Source organism: Filicampus tigris, chromosome 4 (genome assembly GCF_054856515.1).
Source record: "Filicampus tigris isolate MCC_2025a chromosome 4, RoL_Ftig_1.0, whole genome shotgun sequence".
In the NCBI taxonomy this organism is placed as follows: domain Eukaryota; kingdom Metazoa; phylum Chordata; class Actinopteri; order Syngnathiformes; family Syngnathidae; genus Filicampus; species Filicampus tigris.
Window position 1 is genome coordinate 27349408 of NC_141220.1, and position 18656 is coordinate 27368063.

The 18656-nt window shown below is 40.7% G+C and overlaps 1 protein-coding gene across 2 annotated transcripts in view; it reads right to left on the minus strand.

Moving 5' to 3' along the window:
* lingo1a (leucine rich repeat and Ig domain containing 1a) overlaps nt 1–12018 on the minus strand; it is a 145877-nt gene extending 133859 nt beyond the window's left edge. For both annotated transcript variants that reach the window (XM_086028187.1, XM_086028186.1), the window contains exons 1-2: nt 11970–12018; nt 8446–8598 (exon numbers count right to left, since the gene is read on the minus strand). The gene's annotated coding sequence lies outside the window, so the exon portion shown is untranslated. The remainder of the gene's footprint in view (nt 1–8445; nt 8599–11969) is intronic.
* Between the last annotated feature and the right edge of the window lie 6638 nt (nt 12019–18656).

The window sequence follows — 18656 nt, forward strand, 5'->3', positions numbered from 1 at the left end:
GCGTTGCTGCATCAGCTTCCTTGTCGGGAATATGGAAAAACAAACACACTCGCGAAAGAAGAAAAAGGACACAGTGGGCAAATAAAGTTATTCGTCGCTTATCGCTCGTTCAGCAAAGTCACGGTCGGAAGTTTGGGAAAAGGCGCGGTGAACATTTCACGAGCGTCTTAAAGGAGAACATCAATGCTGTGCTGACAACATGGGTGCTATCCATGCAGCAAATGGAGCGCTATTTGGCAGCTTGTAAAGGACAAATTGTTTTGCTGGAGACAGCCTGTACCCATCCGACACGATTATTAATGCTGAGGTACATACAGCTTGTCGCATTTCACTTTTAAACAAGTATAAATGTTTTTCCTTAACACACACGCACACACACAAAAACACGAGCTCCTTTCTGTTTTTTTTTGTTATTATGACAGCAAAGCCATTACATTTAATCTGAAGTGGGGGATATTGCGCAAGACCCTCCACTAGTATGGTAGACAAAAACACAATTTCCATGCGCTCGGGGAGTTGAATAATGTTTGATATCATCCATCACTAAAAGTGAAAAAAAAAAAAAAAATAGAGACAACAGGAAGCAGTGCCGGAGATGGCGCAAATGAAGATAGTGAGGGTGACAGTGACAAGGTTGGATAGGATTAAAAAATGAGCTCATCAGAGGGGCAGCTAAGGTTCGATATTTAGGAGACAAAGTTAGCGAGACCACACTTGACTGGTTTGGACACATTCAGAGCAGTGTTAGTGAGTGCGATAGAAATGATGGAGCTGCCAGGCGAGAAATCAAGAGGAAGAGTAGAGGGAAGGTTGACGGACGTAGTGAGGGAAGACATGAGGCCACCTCTGTTCAACAATTGTTCACATGAAAACGTTCTGGGCCCTATTTTCACGCTAGACGTGGTCAAACTGTGTGCCTGGGTGGAGTTTTCTTTCTTTTGGTGTTTTCGTAGATGCGCGCAGTTCACAAACAGGCATTTGCGCCGTTGTGGGAGCGAACACAGCCGACTTGCTTACGAAAGGTCTACAAGGCGGAAGCGTAAACTGACTGGCTGGAGTCCAGACAGGAGACCGATGCGGGCAAAGTACGTCCATAAGGACCTGCAAGAAGAGCCCCACTTGCGGATGATGTTGAGTCGAAATGGGCACTCCCCTCCCACCGGTGATTATGCGTCCGTATGTGACAACGCAGAGCTGTGCCATGGCCAGGGGAGTGATTTTTAAAATACATGAAAGATAACGATAATATTATTTAATTGATTGATTTCTACAATGATTCAGAGGGTTGGATGCACGCTTTTGTCATGTTTTTGAATGAAACACGACGGCGTCCACCACACCCATCTGCGGATCCTCGGAATCTGCCTGCTTGCACCTCCATCAAATCCACCAAAGTAGCGCCACAACTTAGACCTGCTTTCAGCTGTTCCAAAGTCAAAACTATTTTCAGCCGCCGGTTTGTCACGTGCCCCGGAGGAATGTAAAAGAAAACAACCTCGGTCAATGCGGTCTGCCAAATTTATAAACTACATTTGCCCCGGAATAAAAATCAAGAAGCGCCAGTTTTTACACCTGAGCACACTGCGTCTATGAAAATAGAACCTTCTGTCTAAATTTTGAGTTCTGTTTCATTTATTGTTAACACTCATATACTGTCGGCAGTACAGTAGCCAAGTGGATAGCATGTCCGTCTCACAGTTCAGGTTTTGAATCTTGTCTCCAGCTTACAACCGTTAATAGGCACATGTTCCCTTTACTCCATTTCCAGCTTTCAGTGCTAATGACACAGCAATGGCATTATTTACTCCGAAGCTAATGCATTGTTTTGGTTTGAGTGGCGATAAAGAGAGCAACTATTGAAGTCCAAATGACTAAGGTCAGAGCAAGTCAGCTCACACAGAGCGATAATTGAAAGCGGATCAAAATAAATGTGTGACTAATGACTTGCAGGGGGAATATGACATGAGCAGGTCAGTGTGCATACTGAGCAAGTAATGGCATTTCATCATCGTACGCGGCTGATGCTGTAATGGCCCGGACAGTTTTGTGTCGCTGGTCTCCTCAGAGGACTCACGGCGGAAGGACGCGAGGGCAACAAGACCGCTCACCGATCGATCCGAGGCCTTCGACTCAGGGTTGCAATCAGAGGATAGCGTGGCGGGTGGTTATTACAAAGAACAATGTCAGCTTGTGCGCACCCTCTCGAAATTTAGTTCCAATTGCCCATATTGGGTCGCAAGGACGTCGTGACAGGACCAGTCATCGCGCAAGTGTTTTTTGGGTCGCATGGTTTTGACATCTAGATTCCAAACAAGTCGGGATGAAGTTGAAAATGAAAAAGTAGAATAGGTAACGGAGGGATGGAATGAAATTGGGCCAGCGCGATGGGTTCGTGGTTAGCAAATTTGCCTCGCAGTCCCAGAGTTCGAATTTCTGCTCAGGCCCTCATGTGTGGAGATTGCGTGTTCCCACGCGCTCCGGTGGGTTTCTTCTCGGTACTCAAAATCCTGGTTGTCATGAAGAAGAAGTTCTTCTTGGTTCTTGAAGTCACACCTGTCTAATACAGCAATCGGCAGCTCACGCTTGAGTGGTTTCCTTTTCTTGTACTGTTCTTTTCATGGTACTGCCTGACACACTAGGGTCTGTCACTCCTTTTTGGGGCACTCCAAATAACTGAACATTTGAACAACGCTCTGAGTTTCGGAACGGTCGGAGTGAAGCAATGTTCGCTCAGAGCAGTTCTTGGTCTTGAATTTATGCTACAGAGCAACGTATAGGCCTAATTCCAATAAAATAAGATACTTTTCTTGAATATGTGAACCCCTTTTTTGTGGAATACTTGATTCGGCCCAGACGCACCCAGACTCCATCTCCAGCGGCACCCACATAAAGAGTCGGAGACCCCTGGTCTATTTGTACTTACAGTACAAACACAACCATAGACACACAACGCTGTAAACACAAATGGACGAGGCAAGAGGGTGTGTCCAGGGCTTTGATTTCCACACTAATCATGTGTGAGCATTTTTTTTTTTTTTCTTTCCCCAGTCTGTGGAACCCCAGTCTGAGCTGGCCTACATAAGCGCTAAGCCTCATTAGCCACAGCCTCAAACCCTGCGAGGGTCTGCATGGGGAGGCGCCGCACAAACGGCCGGTGACAACACGAAGCATCCAACTGCTCGGTGAACAATGTTGTGCAGCTAATTGGACGGCTCTCATTTCCTCGATTTTTTTTTTTTTTAAATTCCAACTACTGTGAAGGGAGAGGCGGACTTTTTAGACCAAAATTATACGCACCGTGATCATGAACCTTCATGCACTTTGGAGGCGGCTGCCTGCAGGCCGAAACCGCTGCTGTCTTACTAACTGTCGGTTTCTCTGTATTAACACAGTACAACCTCCAATGTCACACAGTCCAGAGTTCAAGCAGTCATCATGCATGACACCATGTTGTGAGAGTTCATCTCAAGTTTTGTTCTTTCTAATGGCCTGCACAGAAACCCAGACTCCCCAAAAATGTTCATACTTGTATTGCTTGACCACAGTGCCGCTTTTGACACAGTTGACTATACAAGTCTAGCGCAGAGGCTTAAAGGATGGGTCGGCTTAACCGGCCCAATTCTAAACTGGTTCGAACTGGGGATTTTGCATTCGGCCGAAAGAACATCTCATATGGGATCCCCCTAGGGTCAATTCTTGGTCCACTGTTACTCAATCTACTTGCTTCCACTTTCCCAAGCCGTACGCAAACAAAACCTAAATAATGACAGTTTTTTTTTTTTTGCAGCTTAAGGACAAAACAGAAATACGTGCAAGGGCTCACAGAGTCAAAATCAGAACAAATCTCAAATTCCAACTACAACAAAAAAAAAAAAAATCATCATTCTACCATCTGCCATTTACCATCAAATTAAGGGACTTCTTACCAATCTCACATTCAGGAAAACATGATTCACACATTCAAAATAAGAGGATTAGATTATTGTCATGCTTTATTCATTGGATTTACTAAATTACGTTGAAAGCAAATAAAGGAAAAAATACAGAAAATGCCGCAGTAGCTTGTATGTATCCTGCAAGCATAAATCTTGGATGGTGTACATTTTGTATTACTGACTGTGTTATAGTTTATATTTCACAATGTTTTCATCATGTTGCATTCCCCACTTTCTTCTACAATATTAACAATGCTGAATGATTATTTTTCCAGGATTCAGACTGCGGGCAGTGCAGTGGGGTGCCTCACAGTTCTGAGGTTCGGGGCTTGAATTTTGGCTTTCGCCTTCCCGTGTGCAGTTTGCATGTTTTCCCTGTGCTTGCGTGAGTTTACATCAGGTACTCTCTTTTCTCCTACTTTAAGCAACCATTCATGCTTATTCACACCTAAGGACAATTTAGAGTGTAAAAAGTGTCATTCTTTTTGTTTTATGTTTAGTTTGACAGTTAACTTCAACTGGGAGTGGCAATAAACAGTTTGAAGCCTTTTTTTTTTAAAGAATATTTACCAATCACATCTTCCAAACTGCTACGATGAAACAAAATATTATATATGTCATAAGGTGCACCTAATGTTTTGTCAATTGAGTGTGTATGAGGGCACAGTCCAAATCTGTGTGTATTTTCCTTCAAAGGTAAGACAAAATATTAAACTGGCACATTTGCAACGGTCTGACATCCCCTCTCGCTCTCTCTATTTCTCGAGTATCAAACAACGGCGTATCACAAGGCGTGGCGGCCGCAGGAGGCGATGTCAGTTTAAAGAACAGCTGCTGCGTGTCGCTCGTCATATTTTCACACGTAAAAATGTGCTCGTTGACACTCCAGTGTCTTGCCGGTGTGTGCGTCGTGTGTGCCCGCAGGCCCACTCACACGTACAGGCTGTCCAAACACAATATATGGCAATGTTTGCAGAAAAACTATTTCATAAAAAACAAAGCGCAAACGACAGCTTTAGCACCGGCAACAAATCTATCATTTTGCAGCCATCACTGTCTGTTGTACGTACACGCTATGACCGTGTCTCAAGCAGGACATGAGTACTGCAATATGCAATAATGAATTCCTGCAAACATTGAATATACAGTTATGATCATTGGAGCAAAGTTACAATATATTCTTAAGAAAAAATGTACATCAACTACTGCCCGTCCTTGTGGTGATAATGGTTTCTGTATATATGCAAAGATCAGATCGTTTTTACAATATATTATTCAAAACATTGATAAATGTAAAAATAGTGTCGTGGTGTTTTGTTGTAATTAAAGTCCACTAAATCTTCATAGATTCATATTCAGGACACTTTTCAACATAGGATTGCCTTCCCCATGAAATATGCTCCATATTTTCACTGAGGGAATGGAGCTAATTTGACATGGATTATTGCACACATCACAGCGTACCGATACGGACACGCGATATTCCTCGGTGGAATAAAAGTGCCGCTGATTAGCTTCATGACTCCGTTTATGAGCGAGGACGATGCGTCTTATTGATCTCTTTTCTGAAAAATCCCCAAACTGTTTTAATCAGCTTCCGATTATGCAACCTCATGAATCTTAAACTGTCTGTCTCCCCGCGCACCGCCGAGGAAATTAGCTAACCAGCCTGACGACGTCCTGAGCGTGACGCACACATTTCACTGTGGACCACGGAGACTTTCCAATGAGGCGAACGTCTTTGAACGGTGGACAGTGAAACCTCCAATGACATAAAGCACGGATGTCCAAACTTTATTTTTATGTTCTTACATGTATTACATACATTGCATATATATATATATATATATATATATATATATATATATATATATATTCGTAATTCATGATAAATATCCACCAGGACCTCAGCTCCCTGTGAAGGCAGTAAATGAATTTTAAACAAGGGACGTGCCTACGACTCAACTCGGATAAAGCATTCAGACATTAAAAAAAAGAGGACGGGCTTTATGTTTCCAAAGGGGCCATGAAATGAGCACATGCTAAAATGAATGACCAGTCAGCATTTAGTGAAGGACCCACGCCAACCATCCCACAGCAAAGAGCAAATTACTTAGTGGGCCTCCCTCTTTAATTGCGCAACTGCCGCCGCTCGTCTTTTCCGTCTTTAATTGCGGATCTGCCGTCGCTCGTCTTTTGGCTGCAGAGGGGAAAGTGATTCATTATAATGAAGAATTTGCAGGCCTTATGCTTATGCACTTAACCGCAATATATTTCCTTTGTCGGCACAGTTAGCCGTTCGTTCCGGACTTTGGAGCGTGATTAAAGCTAAGTCAGCAGGAGCCATTAATCTTCACATGTTGACAATGAATCTGCTTTTTCTAACAATACACTTTCCGGGTGTCCAGCAGCTGCTTACAGTGGGTGAACTACTATCGCATGTTTAATCTGAATGCGTGCACACATTGATAGAAGACTAATGCAGAGGAAAGTTAATCAGAACTTTCTGAACTCACCAAACAGTGGTGTGGATGTAGTAAAAACGTCACATTTGTTCAATGTTCATTTGCCCAAGATAATCACAACAGTTCTACAAGCACAATGTATTAGCTGTCAAAAAGCAACAAGAAATGATGACTTGTTTGTTTATTTCATGATTCATTTGACTCCACCAACGCAAATAGTTCCACAAACAGTGAAGCTTAGCGACACAGTTATCCATTAGCGCGACTTGCTAACTAGCCAAAGCGTCCGCGTCAACGTTAACCCTACCCCAAACAAAAAGAAATGAAAATGAAGCTCGTTTTATTGAGCGATAGACAATTCCTTTCATTTACATCAAGTCGCATTACGCTGTACACCCTTTTACGCACTTGTACAGCTAATGTGTCATTAGTGTGTCATTTAATCACATAAGCACACCTGCAGGTTTAAGGTGACAACTGCAAGCTTCTCTCCTTGCCTTTGTCCCAATCTGATCATCATTCACACTTTGAATAAAATGATATTTCGAGAAATACGTACATTCTAACAAACTACCGACCTTTGATGTAGGCTAAATTAACGGTTTCGAAAACCTGTGAGGTGGACTGATATGTAAAGGTAAAAGTCACAGTGCCGTTGTACTGTGGAACAACTCGTGTCCAATCAAAGTGCTTGGTTGCAGCTAACTGTTGTATAATATCAAATAAAGCACTCCTTGAAGCAACTTGTCGCTCACGATTCCACATGCAATATTGATCGTAAGATGTCGGCCACGCAGACAGGATCACGTGAGGCCCCTCGGTACATGCGAGCGTCAACAAACATGTCAGGCAGCAGTTAGAGTGGCCCTTTAATTAAGCACGAGCGGCACAAACAAAACCCAATTAGCATCCAATTATCGCACGGGAAGTAAGACATCGTGTCATGTGGTCTTTTCTGGCGCTAACGTGTTTGAACTGCTTTTATAGAGCGTGGATTACAGGTCATTATTGCCAAGGTAACCAGCAACAAGACAATTTGAAAAATCGCTCTTCATTCATAGCATGATGTCCAAATGAATAGTTCCTTGTAGTGCAACTGTATTTTCAACATAGCCTATAAGCATCTCATCTATAATTCACAATGTTTATTCAGTATGTAGACGCTGTGTGTAAAACTGACCTAGCAGAATGCACAATTACATGCTGGCATGTTTCTTCCTGTTGTTGATGTAAATGTGCTGGGGACGCTGCAAGAAAATAATCCAAACAAACGTAAATAAAAAGTATAAGAGGAAAAGTCTAGCCAACTTTGATCGCCTGGCTGGGGGGAAAAAAAACGATTTCTTCCAGTGAATGTTGTTTTTATTTACCCAATGCACTGATTTGAATCAGCTAATTCTTAAAGGAAAATCATGTTTATACATATTTGGAGCTTTGAGGGCTGGCATCAATGTGTTCTCATGGTGGTTTTTAAATAGCATCACCCTATTTTTTTGTTACTTTTTTTGGGGGTTCCGTTGGTATTCATTTTTGTCCCTGAATACAAAATGTACTTTTACATTTAGTCTGTTACATAATTCTGTTGTACAAAAAGATCTAAAACCATGCAAGGCTAACAACATCTCGGCTTGTCAAGCTGATTATGAGGAATTATAAAGATTATAAAGAAAGGCTACAATGTTGGTAGTCCGACAAGTCTAGGCACCTCATACTCAAACAGAGCACGGTTAGGTTTAGTAGAAAGTGTGTGTTGTGATTGTGAGAATAGATTATGTTATAGTTAGTTCATCTGGTGACTGTGACGAACACCAAGTTAAAAAAAACAACAACACAGAGTTAAAAACCTAGAAACAAATGTCTTTTCTGGTGAAAGAAGCGAGTCTACGCTTTCTTTTGGTAGGTTGGTCAATATCAAAATGAAAATGTATTTTTTATTTAATGTTGTTTTTCTCTTTTTTGTTGGGGGTGGAGAGGGATTTTCTTTCAAATAAGTAAACCTGTCTACGTGTGGATATGCTGTAGCCTGAGGGTTGAAATTCACCTACCCGTTTGTGATGATTTTTCAAATGTGAACATCCCAGTCGATGCAGTCATAGGGAAATGTTTTCCCTTATGTCTTCTTTGTGCATTTTTGCATGCGGCGGCTCATCTGTAAGGACTTTGGGTTTTGCGGTCGGAGGGTCACGGTTCATGTCCCGCTGCGGAATAAATGTGAAAATAGTTCAATGCATGTGGTGTGCAGCACAAAAATGTACAAAGAAAAGTGTCATTTAACTTTCCCTCGAGAGAATGTAATTAGTGTAAATAAGTCTTTGGCATATTTTGGCCTCGCAGTGGATGCATTAGCAAAAATATGGATTTTATCACAAAGCAAAGCTGATATTCCCTCAGTGCTGATATCACGCTCGAAATAGAAGTCGTCATAAATCTTAGCGATGGCTGCTCAGGGATGCAGATACAACACAAGCTAACACGTGGTAGTGACGGCCTGCGTACACGCCTGTCACAAGCGCTCCAAACTCTCATCCGTAATCATCCGAGTGCCTTAATGGAGGCTCAGACAGGTGTGATTGTGTTGTATGCGCCATGCTGTCTTACATGTGAGAAGGCACATTCATCACATTCACGTAATGTACAGTAGGTTGTTGTTGGTGGGGTTTTTTGGGGGTTTTTTAACACTGTGAAACATTATCAGAAGCATGTGTTTCACCATTTTCACGCAAAACTGAACTGATATTTTTCATTTCATTTTTCATGTTTTGAACGCAAATACCGCTACTCAAAATGCGGCCCCCGGGGCTATTTTCAGCCCACCATTAATTTTTTTTTTGTGGCCAGTGGCATAGACTTAAAATAAAATTCAGCATGGCCTAGAACACTTGGAAAAATATATGAAAAGTGCGTTAAAAATGTTTGTGGGGATATTTGGGTACAATTACATTTCTGTATCTATTGCAGTTATAGAGGTAGTTTTAAAGACTTAAAAGAGAAAAAAACAAAATATGTGTAGATAAACCTTCAAAAGAGCGTCAAACAGCTACAGCTCATTCAGAACCTTGCAGCTCGGGTTCTGGCGTACACAGACGGATCAGAACATATCACCCCAGTCCTAAAGGCTTCACAATGGCTTCCAAAGAGCTGTAGAATAGATTTTAAAATTCTGCTACTGGTTTATAAATGATTGGATGGTTTGAGGTGCTCGTTACATCAAAGAAATTCTGATTGAATGTAAACCTAGTAGGGCTCTGAGATCTGCAAACTTCAATTAGTGGTCAATTAGTGGAGCCCATAGTTCAAAACAAACATGGTGAAGCTGCATTTAGCTGTTATGCCGCACGCAAATAAAGAATTAATCCGACAGTGTGTTGTCAATCTGGCAGTCCTTAAATAGCGCAGTGATTATGACTCAAAACAGGTGTGCAGCTAAAGGACACGCCCACCACTCCCACAGGAGCTGAAAGCAACAACAAAGCAGAACCATGACACTGTACTACAGAAATAATCCACATTCTTGAAAAAGATTATGGTGCATAATGTATTTCATGATTAATGCGATCGCTCCTATTAACAGTTGATTCATTTTCTATTTTTTATTTATTTATTTTTTTTAAGTCATTCGCAACATTCATCTTGCGCGGAAAGAGAAATGGACGGATTGACTAGAAAGTCAGGAAAGTTGCAGTATTATGACTTGAGCTCAAATACAGATTGTGACTACGCCCTTAGTAAATCAGTTAAATTAGTGAGCATTCAACAGGAAGCCACGGCAGAGGTTTTCTATTTTTAGTTTTGTAAAGAAAATGTTTTCAAATCAGTTTGTGGTGTGGAAATGTTTGTACACGACGTGACAAGGGAGCGAGAAAAATGTCTTCATCTAGCACAAAACAAAGTTCACAAAGCGCTTTTCATCGGGGGAAGGAGTGCGGAGCAAAAATAAAAAGATGAAATAAAAATGTGAACAAAGACAGCGCCGGTGCGGGACACCGTGGGAGGACGTCTCACAAAAGACGGCGGCTTGCGTCTCTTCAGGTAAAAGCAGTCGAGAGTCCTCACACACACAACACACACACTCGCAAGGTGAGTGAGGGGGACATTTCCTGAAAACCTCCCGGGGGGAATCGCACACATTTTCGCAGAGCTGACCTTTGAACTGCGGGGAAGTTGGCTGCCGGCGCGAGAAGACGTCACAAGGACAAAGATGTGGAAAAAAAAAAAAAAAAAGCTTAGCTTCTGACTAATTGTTCTATGTTGGCGAGTGCTGCCATGACTGATGTGCTGAGATTTGGATTGTGTCACTTTGAAGCCCGCCAGTGTTACACCCTGTGGAGTTGAGAGCGACACAGGACAGGAGGGAATGGACAACCAGGTCACTTTCACGACTACAGTGTCCCCCCATTCCCCAGCCAAGTCGCGATTTGCTACTGTAAATTGACCTATTCACATTTTGTGGGTGTGGGTGGGGGTACCTATCCCTGAAAAAAAAATGCCTATTTACTGTTTTGGAAACAAAAAAACAGTCAATAGGCATATCATTTACTGTTTTGGAAACAAAAAACAGTAAATAGCCATATAGCCAAAGTCCTGTTGAATAAAAATGTATCGCTTTGGCACACTCATGTTACCTGCAGGCAATCATTTACCATTTTGGCAATAAAAAAATTATTTTACAGAATACAATGGAGCGCCGCTATTCGTGGGAATGGGGACTGGGCTGGCCTGCGAAAAGTTAAAGAAAAAAAAAACACTGATTCTATTCTCTAATTATATTTCATGTTTTTCCATTTTTAAAAAAACAGGACTTCAATCTTGTAAAGTTCTTTTTCTCAAGGTATTGACATTTATCATACATTTTCCGCATGTCCTCTGTAATTGAAGTCATAACTGTGTGCCGTTAAATTCATTTAACAGGACGCATCACTGCGACAGTAACATTATCTCCCTCCAATGAGAGACATCCAAGGGCAAATATCAAACATACTTGCTTAGCGCACAGTCACACCAATTTGGAATCGAATATTGCACTACACTGAGAACACGACGCATTGGCACGCTTCTGACTGGCAAAAAATCTGCTAATACAGAGTAAAAATCCAATCTTGATTAGATTTTTGTTGCCATATCGTAGTTAGCTCAGAAAAACGATGGTGAAATGTTTACTGTCAAACTAAACATAAAACGGAAACCATTTGCTCTGAGCTGATTTAAATTAGTACCGCATTAGTTCAATAATGTAGCAACCACAGTCACCGGGGTCACTTGTCCTTTATAGTAGACATATTTCGACAGCTTTTACAAAATGATTATTTGAAAAATGAATGATTGATTGCATTAGACCAGTGTTTGTCAAACTTTTTTGAGTCAAGGCACATTTATTTCATTTGAAAAAATCCCGCGGCACACCGCCAGCTGAAATTGTGAAAAAAAAGCTTATTCTAACAATATAAGTGTTATATTGTTTATATAAGCATTTTTTAACATTGAAGAATGACGTTATATTATAACGTCTTGAATCGGAATCAAATAAACACAAAGAAAAAAGTATTTTATAATGTTTCATATTGATACTTACTCAGTGTGAAACATCCTGTCCTGTTTGGATAAACATGCGTCACTAATTCGCTTGTCTCTAAACAAAGACAATTAGCTACCTGCTGCTGTTGCTGCCACCTCCTGGTATGGAAGAGTACTACAATGTAGTAAAGACATGATTATGCTGCCAGGCGTGAGACCGCATAGGCACACAACTTAGAACTTTCCCACGGCACACCTGACAATATCTCACCACACCAGTGTGCCGCGGCACAGAGATTGAAAAACACTGCATTAGACAATCAAATGTTTTTGTTGTAGTTAGTAAAGTACAATTTTTACAGTTTGACCAATCTACACTGGGCTGTGGTGCTCTACTGAACAAACTGAACCACTGCAGAGGCCTTACAGGCAATTTATGAAAAATAAGTCCAAACTAAATTTACACACCTTCATTTGAGCAACATAAGATTTTAATGTTGCAGGTAGCAAACCATTAAGTCAATGTTATCAAATGGAGCTCTGGCGGATTTGCGAGTGATCGCGGCCGCTCTATTTATATGCTTTACCGTGCATGCGGTATATGGAAATAGAAATGTAGGCTTTACATGTATTAGCACGTGCCAGCACTTCCCAACGCACGAGACAAGGATCCGCAGTGTCGAATTACAATCAAATCCTCTTGTGGAGAGTTATAAAAAAAAGAAGAAAAAAAGAGATGAGGTTTTACAGTTTGGGAGCTCAACGTGCACGGTGAGAATTAATATTCCTGTTTCGCAAACCCTGCTCCAAATCTATGGCTTAACTGCTAATGCTAATGCTAATGTTGCGAACACACGTCACAAGCCTGCTCGTACGAAAGTGTGAAACTGCCAATATGGAGGTAAACATTTTTGACTGGCAAACTCGTTCCAACGTATTTGCAAAGAACGTATTGATAAAATGGAGACCAAATGCGAAAAACAGCATTTTTCCCAGAATGCCACGGGGTATTGTCCTGCTCATGCACAAGTAAACAAAAATGTTCCTACATTATACCAATATGTTCCCAAATTAGGTAAGTAAACTATTAGTCATTTTTACAGTTTTATTATTATGTCTGCAATTTTTGCGCATGCCAAAGTCAATACCATTATAGTAATAAGTCACTGAAAGACTCATAAATAAATAAATACATAAATAAATAAAGGCTCCAGCCGTGTCCGGTTTGAAGGGTACATCTATTAAATATATCTGATGCTCCGCTCTAATCTGTGGCTGCTTTGCTCTATCCGGCACTGGTTGTCTTAAATCTATCACCTACCAAAACGTGCTGCCCAGTGTCAAGTATTTTGCCAAATGTTTTTTGTTTTTTTTCCCTAACCGTGGGTCCTAAGAACAAGCGGATGCTGTGTTAAACTAATTTCTAAGGTGTGGACCTCTGTCCCATGTAAACATACAGAGGCTGTTGAAAGCGCGGTGGAAAACGACTAAAAAATATTTAGATTAGGTTCAGTAAAATGAAAAAAAAAAACATTTAAGGAAAATAGTTCATTAGTTTAGGTTGTATGTTATGTTATTAGTGTAGGTTTTTGTACAGTACAGTCCTGTAGAGAGAATTTTTTTCCTTTTTTTTTTTTAAGCAAATTGTGTTTTGGGGGGCTAGGATAAGCATTTCCATTCAAGGTATCAATCTATTTTTTTTTAACCAATAAATACTGTAAATAGTATACATAGAACATATTTACTGAGCGACATTCATTGGTCATGTTGGAGCTCCTTCAAACAGAGCTCAGGCCAGTTAATTGACTGGCTTTTTAATTATAAAGATAAACCTGTCTGCTGTCTACATGCGGCTCAGAGGACATGAAAGGGAAAGCAAACATCGATTGAGAGCGGCTTATCCAGAAATTGTGGCAGCCTTCTTTTAAAAAATAAAATAAATATGAAATGCCAAAAGGACTACTCCGTGCTGTAGGCTGTGAAGACTTCAGTAAGGCAAATATGATCTTTTTTTTTTTTTTTTTTTTTTTGGCCATAGTTAGTCACGGCCACCTACACACTTAGTGCTAATGCTGGGAGTGCAAAATGATCCATACAATTTATAAGCACGATGCAGATTCTTTGTGCATGTCTAGTTTGTTCAAATTCCTTTTTGGAGAGCAGCATTGACTGAAATGACACAAACTCACGAAGTTGATCATTAAATCATCATCTGGTGTATTTGATGCACTACTGCTCAGTGTGTTGCTCTTTCTTATTAGTAGTCACTTTACTGTAACTGACTCATCTGGTCAAAGTATGTTCTTATTATTACCACTTTGAAAATTGAAAAATGAAAATGTTTTTATTTTATTTGAATCAAATGTGTTTTTCTCATCTTACCACTTCTTTGTTGTGTGATGTATTTTCTGTTCAATTCCCAATTTGTTTTCTCTATTACTCCATTTTAAAATCATGATTTCCTATAATGTTATTTTATTTTTGTTGTTTTCCCTCACATGAATAGGAAACAAATATTACATTCATGTGTCCAAAATGAAGCAGAGTGTGGATATTTGAGAGGTTGCCGTTTATTGATAGCACTCATACATTTTGACGGCAGAGACTCTCCACACTTCGCTTTGTAGTCACAGGTACATATCGTGGCTGTCCTGTGAGAAACACTTGTGTCCAGTTTTTCTTTTTTTAACGTGAATGGGTATCCCGCGTTACAGACATTGCTTTTAACGTGAAAATTGGACATACGTGTTTTTTACTGGGCAGCGACAATGTGAAATTACAAATAGTTGGGTATAACTGTAAAACACAATACATATATACTGCATGTATTGTATTGGTACGAGTCAGCAACAGCCAGCTGGATCTCGCTTTGTACCTGGAAACAATTTTTGTTGCGAAAGCTCACGTCGTACAACAAAGCATTATTGATTACATATACGACGACCCTGTGACACCCTTTAGCAGACCTAAATGCTCATTTCAATGAAATTATGCATTTCAAATCTTTTACGTTTTGCATGTATACGTTTTTTTTTTTTTAAACGTCTTTTGTGTCATTTCCAAAACTAACCCAGATAGATACATACAAGCGCTGGATACAGCTATAAGGTCAGCCGCATCGTCATTTGAATCACTTGGCGTCGCTACTAAATAATGCATCAAAATAAACAAGTGGAAATACCATCTCTGGCTGCTGGAGGACTATCCTGGCCATTGAGGGGCCACCAAGCTCAGTCAGACGTACAGTACTGGCTGTTCATTCCGCTCAAACGTTCTCGTGAGTGCCTCCCAGCTCATGGAAGGATCCAGCGAGAAGCCCCCCTGAGCGTAAACACATCCCATAATAGACACTTTCTTCTAAATGCTAACAGCCCCAGAAAAGGTCTCACCATCTCAGAGAATTAGCGCACACAAACAGCAGCGGATAAAGGGAACACGCTAATCTCCGTATTGGCAGCGAAGGCGTAATTAAGACACATTTTTCAGCGGTGCATTTCTGTCCTTTTAATGACTGCCACGGCTAACTTTTGGGGTGCCAAGTGCAAGGTGTATGTGACTCCTGTGCAAATTGTTGAATTGAAAACAATGTCTGAATGTAACATTTGAAAAGCATGAGAACAATTTCAGAATAAAATGGGCATTTCATTTAACTCTATGTTTTAAATTTGACTGTTGAATAAGGAAAACAATTATGACTTAGAGATGCGACAGTGATGGAGATATGTAATGTATGTATAATTTTATTGACAATATGTATAGTCGTGCCTTGAAGATGAAAGTTCATCTCAAACGGCTTGAACATATAACATCTTAAGACCAATTCAATAGAATCTAAATAAACAGTTTGTGCATCGAGTTTAATTCAATGCGGCTCCTTCTGGTGTGCATGACTTGGCCACCAGGGGCAGTGTATTATACACTCCTGTAGACACAAACGCCGAGGAGTTTTGCAACTACTGTATTTGACAGAATGCTGCGGTAAGAGCAATTGATTTATTGCAGAGGATCAAGAATATATACAGTGAGTTTTGTGTGGATGCACCGTTTGTGTTAAGCATTATCACGTTGCGACATGGATGCTTTTTGTTAGACATCAATGTTGTTTTGCATTGTATATTAGCATTAAGCGCAATGTACCTTTGTAACACAACGTCAATGTAGTTTGCCTAAACACACAAAGTGTAATCCTCTGTTATTTCGTTAAGTTTGACGCTGGGTGGTATTAAACAACTTTTCTTTAAAGAACTATTCACTTGTTGTGAAGTGAGTTGAGTTCACTGCCACCATACAGTATTTGAGTTCAAGCAAAAAGTGCCTCATGGCGCTACTACATAATGGTACAATTTAATACAGTTGGGTATTGCAAAACCTCAGTTGAAACTGTTGATGGGAATAATACGTATGCATAAATTACCGAGACATAGCTGAAAGAAATTGTTTTGGAAAAAGGCGAGCCACACAACAAGAAGTTGATTGGAGCAAGCTTGTGAGTCACATCCTTTGATTGGAATTGGTTGAGTGTGCCGACTATCTTCAACCAGCAGGCGCGCGCGCTGTTTACTAGCTTTGTTCAATCCATACTGAAGTCCTCTTTAGCTTCAGTAATGAGAGTGATGAATGAATATTTAAGCACCTAATTAAACGGGCTTGTTTGAAATCAAATGTGCGGGCACTTGTGCTTGAAAGGTGCCGCACGCTGGAGTGCTCACGCTTGGGGAAAATGGCCAGTTGGGCTTCTTACAATGAATGTGACATTCAGGATTATGACGCGCCATAAAGAAAGGGACAGCGACGATTTAGAGTCTTTGTTAGCATGCCATTCATTTGGAATGAAACGATACAAAAAAAAATAACACAGTGCACAAGTCACTATAGAACGAGTACATCGGAAGACATGAACTTAAACATATGAAGACTGTGGAGTGAAAAATGCTTTTTAAAAGGAAAAAATATATATTTCCATGCTGACTTGTGTAGTTTTTTGACGCTGAGGCAATGCAAGGTCACTCGCACGTGATGTTTACTGTCAAACTAAACATAAAATGGAGAATTATATGTGTATTAAAAACAACCGCATAATTTTGCCTTAGGAAATTTTCGTCTGATTAGCTGAATGCTAACAAATAACACAGGATGCCATCGATGAGCTAACAAATAGCATCAGTGTGTATTTGAAGTCAAATGGCGGCACGCCACGTTTAAAAAGACAATATAACCACACCCACGGGTACATTTTCTTTGTCCTCTGCAAAGAGCGACTATTACTGCAGCTAATGATCTTAATTTAGACCATCACCGTGTTTATCTCTTTGCCTGTTTTATACAGCCCCCAGGTGGACAAGGTGGGCACACCAGAAAGGGTTGCTCAGCCACAATGAATGAATCATGCCGCACAAACACTTTTATTTATTTTCATCGTATTTAATTACGTTGTACATTTTATAAAGTCCAGTATTATAGAGCTACGTTCCATATTTAAAACCCATTACAAAACCTTTTGGTTTCGGAATGAATTCCAATAGGTTAATGATATGTTTTGATTTACAAGCGTGGCCACGCAACAAATCGTACCTCAAAGCACCAGTTTTCCCACAGCTTGCTGGTTGCCGTTCCTTTTCGGTCCTGTAGGTGTCGGTAACTTGCATCCAGATTGCTGCCGACTGCTAAAACAAATCAAACACAAGAAATGGTTTCTGCAGTCTGCGGAAAAGGAAGGGCAATGCTTACAACAACACTAACAACAAAGTCATGTGTGTCTAGTTGTACCCGAGTATTCCCTTGGTTTTTGTGAAGTCTTCTTCAAAAGACACGGCCAAAATATACCGTACTTGAAAGCTGTTTTACAACAAAAGTAGACAGCAAGCCAAAACACACTGTAAAAATAAGTGTTTTAGGAAAAACCTTTCCTACTCGGATTCATGGACGAAAAGCCATTGTGTGTGATACAATTTATGTTTTTGCGTTTTTATCTCCCCCAAAAAAAGCACTTTAGCACACGTATCTATGTTGAAATAAAGGTCACCTTTCTAAGAGGCTCTCAGGCTCTTGTAGAAATGTGCTGTAAAAGCATGTATGTACAAAGTGGACTAAAACATGAGCCATCAAAGATGCATCCGTAAGCTCCCTCGATAGCAAGATCGGCTTCCGGCCAAGTCGGGGGCCCAATCGCTTCCACTGAAGTGTCATGTGTGCCTTCGGACCGACTCCAACCTTCATTTAAACCTCCTCGTGTTAAGTCTTAGCACATGCATTTCCTTTTTCTCTGCACACGAGCGCGAGCGCTGGCCTGGAAAGCATGCGCTGCTTCTCCCCAAGCAAGTGCTCCTCCTGGGATGCAGAGTTCATGTCCAGCAAAAGACGCCGGCGGGAAAATTCCAGCCATGACTTTAAGGGACTCTCACTCAATTTGAAAGATTTCAATATATTTCCAGTGAGCAGCACTACATTGGGGCAAACCCAAGTATCAGAGAATACTAGTTGGAAACAAGCCACTGCGCAGAGTCCATTCTTAATCAGGAAAAAGTGGGGAAATACCTGTCATTGTTGTTAAATAGTAGCGCCACTGCAAAATCAAACAACCGAGTAAGTCTTTTATCTTTCTATTACTAATTCCGCACTTTTGCTACACTGTTACATAGCAGCCCAAAAACTAAAATCTCTAGCGTTCACCCCCCCCCAACCCAAAAATCCCGCATTTGTCTGAACAAAATCATTTTAAAACCTAGGCTGAGCGAAGTTCCAGAGC